This window comes from Microtus ochrogaster, chromosome 10, assembly GCF_000317375.1.
Source record: "Microtus ochrogaster isolate Prairie Vole_2 chromosome 10, MicOch1.0, whole genome shotgun sequence".
NCBI lineage: Eukaryota > Metazoa > Chordata > Mammalia > Rodentia > Cricetidae > Microtus > Microtus ochrogaster.
Window position 1 is genome coordinate 74,626,338 of NC_022016.1, and position 6,665 is coordinate 74,633,002.

At 46.5% G+C, this 6,665-nt stretch overlaps 2 protein-coding genes across 6 annotated transcripts in view; one reads left to right on the forward strand and one right to left on the reverse strand.

The window, feature by feature from the left end:
- The window catches only part of Lrrc42 (leucine rich repeat containing 42), a 24,379-nt gene extending 21,068 nt beyond the window's left edge, over positions 1–3,311 (reverse strand). Inside the window, exon 1 of one of the 3 annotated variants that reach the window (XM_005353519.2) lies at positions 3,239–3,311. The gene's annotated coding sequence lies outside the window, so the exon portion shown is untranslated. Of the gene's footprint in view, positions 1–2,033; positions 2,445–3,078; positions 3,097–3,238 lie in introns of those variants that run through there. The other 2 variants (XM_013348567.2, XM_026781877.1) reach the window with 2 other exon arrangements.
- A 305-nt stretch (positions 3,312–3,616) lies between these two features.
- The window catches only part of Hspb11 (heat shock protein family B (small) member 11), a 64,340-nt gene continuing 61,291 nt past the window's right edge, over positions 3,617–6,665 (forward strand). For 2 of the 3 annotated variants that reach the window (XM_026781879.1, XM_026781881.1), the window contains exon 1: positions 3,798–3,897. The gene's annotated coding sequence lies outside the window, so the exon portion shown is untranslated. Of the gene's footprint in view, positions 3,674–3,797; positions 3,898–6,665 lie in introns of those variants that run through there. The other variant, XM_026781880.1, reaches the window with a different exon arrangement.

Here is a 6,665-nt window from a genome sequence, read left to right on the forward strand (position 1 = left end):
AAAAAAAAAAAAAAAAAAAAAAAAAAAAAAAAAGAGTAGATCTTCAGAGGCAACTCTAAGTATCAGAAAGTAGATACTCGGTATGGCCCCCAAAAGAAATTATTTGATACATAGACAAGAAAATGAACAAATGAGTGAATGAAGAAAAGAAAATGTTTTATCATCACCACCATTTTAGAGTGGCCTGAAGCTTACACTGGCTTCAAACTCACAGCGATCCTTCTACCACAGCTTTCCAAGGGCTGGGATTACAGGCATAAGCTACCATGCTTAGCCTAATGATTTAACTGTAGCAGCAGAAAGGCAAATCCTATGGAAGATAATGTACCTTAGTGGACCAACACACCAGAATTCTGACAAGCAGAAAGAGGGAAGAAAAAGACAAAAACCCAGGTTCTACATACACGAACTGCTCTTAATCCTCATCTCTAACAATAACCTTCCACAAACTTTGGAGTAAAATGGAATGAATGCATGGCAAGGATTCATGAAAATTAGAAGTCTGATTCTATCCAGCAGAGGGCACAAGTAGGTTGGAACCAGAGTGCGGATGCTATTCCCTCACTCTACCCCAAATCCTGACACCTTTACCTTCCAAGGATCATTTTCAAAAAAGGGGCAGTTATATGACTACATCATATCTTTAGTCATCAAACTGTACTCTCCGTTTAAATGACAAAAAAATTTCAGTATCTCCTTAAGAGTAAATCTACACCATTTGTCCAGGCAGTAATCCAAGGCTTTACTTTCTTCAATTATACTACTTGAAGAACTACCCTTAGTTTAGGGAATCATGGTAACTTTTTTTTTAAAATCCTGTATTCTCCCAATAGGGCACTTCCTGAAGTTTGTAAGGTACTATAAAATGATCTAAGGATTAAACGAATGCCTGAACTTTCAACTTTAAGAACCATAAAGGGTAGAGCTGGGTATTGTTCATGGCGGCCTATTACAAACTGACCTCTTAAGAGACAGAGCCTTTTCTTGCTTGGGGGAGGGGGTGCTCATCCAGACTGGAAAATTCAGATAATAGAATAACAATGTTCAGTGTAGCTCTCTTATAGCTATACATCAGATTAACAGAGTGACAGGCAGTGTGGTGGGTCTTCCGGCCACCACAGAGAAGCAGGGTTGTGACCTAGCTAACCGTCTGGTTCAGTAGTGCATCACCATACGTGAAGCTAAAGGGAGCACAGAGCATATCATTTCTTCAAATAAATGAAACGTAACCTTAGTACATTAAAACTTCAGTTCTCACTGGGTGGTGGCGGCAGCGCAAAGGCAGGAGAATGTCTGAGTTCAAAGCCAGCCTGGCCTATAGCGTGACTTCTAGGACAGGCTCCAATACTACAACAGAGAAATCCTGCCTGGAAAAGCAAAAAACCCAAACAAACAAACTAAAGTTCAATTCTCTACAACTTCTTTAAATAAGAGACAAGCTAAAATAATTGATAACTAAACATGATAGTTTTTAAGCCCTGAAGCCAGTTTCCAAGGAAAAAGCATAACAATTATCCCAGTCAGGTGAACTGGGGGAAAAGAAGAAACAAGGCAACAGGGTAACAGTGCTTAAACTGTGAGCTGAGCCTATAGTTGATCTGAAGGGGGAAAAAAAACCCAACAAAATCAAAATGAACACCCACCCAACCTCAGTAGATCAATTAACAATCTCTTAAGAATAATAAATAGGCCAAAGAAATGACAGATATTAATGATACCAGACATGATTGAAAGCTACCATTTACTACGTACCTACCAGCTGGCAAGCACTGCTAGGTACAGCATAAAATGATGTCATGCAGTCACGGATTCTATGAGGTCAATATTGCCTCTTAATGGATGAAGAGGTTCAGAGAAATGGCATAACTTACTTAAGGCTCACAAGTGCTGAGTGACACAGCCTGGATTCAATCACAGGGCTGCATAACTCCAAAGCACAAGATCTTTCCACTTGCTTGATGTTGTACCTCAAGAATAAAAATACAGCACCCAGCCCTAAAAATGTCTTTAAAACACTCAAAAATCAGCCTCACCTTGGTCCTCACACACTGGCTCAAGCTGGGGGTTAAGAGAGCAGGGAATAGATTAAAAAACAAAACAGTGGTCATCTGAGGAAAGAGTGGGTGGAAACAGAACCAGGGCTGTCTTAAGGATGAGGCGTTCCTCCTCCTCTCTGCCCAGGCAGAAATCCGCCATATCCACACACCAGGAAAACATCTGTCAACCCATGACCTTCATCGCAAGACTGTAGACACCTTTGGTTTAACTGAAAATGTAGTGACTTTTGAAGTCCGAACAGCAAGTAGTTCTAAACTATCTCTAACCAACTAACCATTCACCTTCATTGTTCTGTGTCACCGCCATTATTCAGTTTGCCACTACTTCTTTTTTTTTCCTGTAACTTGCACTTCCCTACCTGTGTTCCCCCCAAGCTGCACTCAGGCACATCTCGGCCCCTCTCTCCCCAAGAGCAAGCTAATCTCTCCCACATCCTGATAGTTTGACCCACTCCATAGCTTTTCATACAAAAAAAACCACAAAAAAACAAAAAAACCACCCTCCTAATTCTAACCTTACCCATTCACCACTCCCAGCTCTTCGACTCTTCTTCCTCTCACACCTCAGACTCCCTCAAAATTCGGCCCCGGACCTCCAGACTCAATCCCCACCCCCATCTGCCTCCCCGCGCCCTTTTCCAGCCCCCATCCTCCTCTCTCTCTCTCTCGCCACCGGGGTTCCTCCAGCACCCTAGTCTCTCCATCTCTTTCCCGGGTTTGCGTCCTCAACCTTCACAACTCCCTTTCTTCACGCCTCACCATCCCCAACTTCACCATCCCACAGCCTCAACTTGTTTCTTCCCTGCCCCCAAGCCCCACCCCTCCCCCTATTCCAATCCTAGCTCCTTCCCTCCGTGCACGCCTCAACCCCTTTTCTTCTGCCCCTTCCCCAACACTCCCACCCAAGCCTCTCCCCAAGTCCACCCAAGCTGAATCCGTTCCCTCTCCCGCCCAGAATCCCAATTCTCCCACACACCCTCAGACTAACCCCACACACCGCTGACCCCACCCTCAAGCCCACCTCAGACACCCCAACATCTCCATCCTCCCACCTCTCCCTCGGAGAGCTCCACCTCGTCCCTAGGGCCTTCCCCTCCCCCAGCCCCTCACACTCTGCCCGCCCCCGTCCCCATGCCCTGCCCGAGGCTCGGCAAGCGGCCCGGCCCGCGGCCGCCACCTACCTGTGCCCCTGCCCGGGGCAGCGAGCGGCAGCACTTCACAGGCGGCTCCTTCCTCCACAGACCGGCTGACCGTGAAGCAGGCGGCTCGGCACCTAGGCCACAAAGCCCGTGAGGGTGGGACACACACAGAGGGTGGCAAGAGGGAGGGGCTGGGGGCGACCTGGCGCCGCGGGACCGCGGGACCAGCGGGGCGGGGGAGGTCTCGGCTGGGTAGGCGCGCGTGCGCGGCGCCGGCATGGGGGGCGTGGCCTAGCTTGGAGGTGGGCGGGGCGGGGTGGGGCGGGGCCGGGAGTGGGGTGGGACAGAGGCTCCGAGCGAGCTGGATAGTAGCGAGGAAAGGGTGGAAGGGGCGGGGCTGGACTGCGCGCGTGCGTGCCCGCGCGGGGGCGTGTCCCCTGAGACTTCTGCGGGGCCCCCGAGGCGTCGCGGAGCCGGGTAAGGGTTGTCCCGAGGAAAGGCGCGCCGGCGAGGTGGCGCATCTGGGCGGGTCCAGTGCCGGGAGGGGGCGGGGCTGCGCCTGGGAACTCCGCCGAGGCGGGGGCGGGGTGGAGCGGGGCGCCGTGCGGCGGGCGGGCATCGCGAGCCGACGGTCCCTTCGCGGAGCTATCCGAGGCCCAGGCGTGCGGGTCTGCGCTGCGCGTTGGGCGGGCACGGCAGAGGTGGGAGTCTGGTGGCGTGGCGGGCGCGGGCGGAGGGATGCAGACGGGAATGGAGGGGTTGTGAGGGGATCAGGCGACCGCGGGAGGTGCGGCGACGTTGCTAGGAGAGGGCCTGGCCCGTTTCTGTCCTGGAGACTTAGGCCCCTCCCCAAGAACCTTTTAGTGACCTGAAATGATACTTTGACCCCTCAAAAGGAAGAAAAGTTACAAATCACAGTTAATATACCTAAATGTAAGACATCATCAGCATCGTTCAAACTCAAACTGTTACAAATTATATTTAAAGTCTATATGGGTGCATTTAGGCTATTTTAAATCCTTTGGGACTGGGGCTTGCGGAGGAGGTGAGAGGACTGTGTCTCGGCCGCCACCCTGGGGGACAGAGGACGTCCATTTTTAAAATTTACACAAGAGTTACCAGTGGGTGGTATAGGAAAGGATGTGGGGTATGCCGATTTAAGAGCACCCAGAGCTAAGGGCGCTGGCAAACAAGATCAACTCAGGGCTTGGCCCAGAGGTTTTCTGAAAGAAGTACCAGAAATGGTCACGCTGAGAAGTAAACAGATGGCCCTGGTGAAGAATAAGACACCCGGCGTCCCTGATTGTAGAATACAGAAAGACGATACCCTAGCACCTACCCTATACAAATAGAGAGTTCCCTAAGAGAATTCATGCTTCCTTAGATCAAGCATGTCCTCAAACATGTCTGCATCTTGAAGCTATGGAAACATGTCTACTAATTGGCTTCATGGGCTAACTTAGGGTTGGTGTACCTCTTTCTCATTAATTGCAACAAAAGCTTAGTGGAAACCCAATCTCTACCCATTTCTTCCTCGTCTAACAGAACAGATACTGATTGTTTAGGAGGTACGGAATACATTATGTGATAGAGCACTTGTTTGCTCTTTCCATAGACGTCTTAGATCATTTAAGAATGAGGTAAGACAAGAAAACACTTGAAGAGTACACACTGTATCCCATTCATCTACTATATACATCAATGTGAGAACACTTCCCCAAATGTTAAAACTCGTATTTATTTATTTGAGAACAGCTCTCTTATAACCCAGGAACGCCTTATACTCACTTCCAATCCTCCAGCCTTCACCTTCCGAGTATAGGTGACATCATCCCTTTCTTAAATGTGCTGATCCTCCCTTACCCGTTTTTATTCAAGTGAAATATACATACTGCATTTACCTGTTTTGAGACATTCGTGTCAATTCATCTAGCAAAAGTAGGATTAGAAAACACATTACAAATGTGTCATCTCTGGCAGAGGACGTGCATCTTTGGTAGATGCCTGCCTGGGGCACTGTAACTTTTTAAGACGTTCGTTCCTTTACCTTTTTATTACATTTATTTGTTTTTGTGGGGGGACATTCTCTGAACATTTTCTCTCCCCCAAAGTTATAGAACTTCATAATGCCCTTAAAAGGCTCTAGCTAGAACTGGACACAGTACTCTAGATGTGAATCACACTGGTAGCACCCAGCTACTGTTTGTGTGTCTATTATCAGTTTGACAAGAACCAAATGTCAGTTACAGATTGTATTAATCTTTGCTGGTATAGTGCCTTGGTACTTAGTACACGTGGGCCCCTTGCTTGTTGGTGGTCAAAGAATTTGATGGAATATAGTGCCTCTTTAACTTCTTAATTGTGTTTTGTTTTGTTGGGGTGCTGAAAATCAAACTTGGGGTCTCATGCTTGCCAGGCAGGCACTTTCCCATTGAGCTACACCCCCAGCCTAACTTTTAGTATAATCTAAAATAGCATTTAAAAATTTTACCTTTGGAACAGTGTTGTCTTGTGTTGATTTTGCTGTGGACCAAACCAGTTAAATTTTAATACAGCTAGATCAAGGGTCCAAAGGGTCAAACAGTATTTTAGGCTTTATAGTCTGACAACTACTCATTTCCGCCGTACAAAAGCAGCCACAGACATGTAAATGGATGAGCGTGACCTTGTGCCAATGAAACGTTTTCTGGCTCGTTCTCCCCTCCTCAGGGAACCCAGGGTCGTGAACAAGCCGAGCACCTGCTGTACAACTGAACTACACCTCTGTCCTTCCCCCGTTTCTTTCTGAGGGTCAGTTCTGTCATTCAGCATATAAGGTGACATCTCAGCTTTGGGCTGTTTGCAGGGTTGATAAACATGCTTTTTATATCCTTAATTAACAAAGATGTTATCTAAAATATCTTTACTTAATCCCATGGTGGGGGCCCTTAGGATCTTCCTCTGTAGCCGGGTTCAATTCCTAGCACTATAAAAGATAAATTTTAAATTTAGGAAGTGTGAAATAGGATAATAATATAAATCTTCCACAAGTTTATTTTGTTTTACTAATAATAATTCTCTGAGTATAGCTATTCAAAGAGTTATAAATAATTGTTGAAAGTACTGTCATTCAGCCCATATTTTCCTGGTCCAAAGTGTATCTTGAAAGTATCTGTTAAAAATTTTCAGAACAAACATGTTCCTAATTGATAGGAACTCTAAGAAATAAAAAAAAAAACTACTTTTGTGTAACTTGCTAGTTATTGTTATTATTGCCTGCAATTTTACTTGTGTCTACATTTTCAGTTCTTAATAAATTAAGAATTTTGTTTGTAATTAATATCTAGGTCCATCAACATATATGTAGGAATTCTCCATTTCTCTCCTCTTTATAGTAAGGATTAGCAATATTAATCCAGTACTAGTTCTCTGGTATCAATAGTTTGAAGGTCGCCGGGCAGTGGTGGCGCACGCCTTTAATCCCAGCACT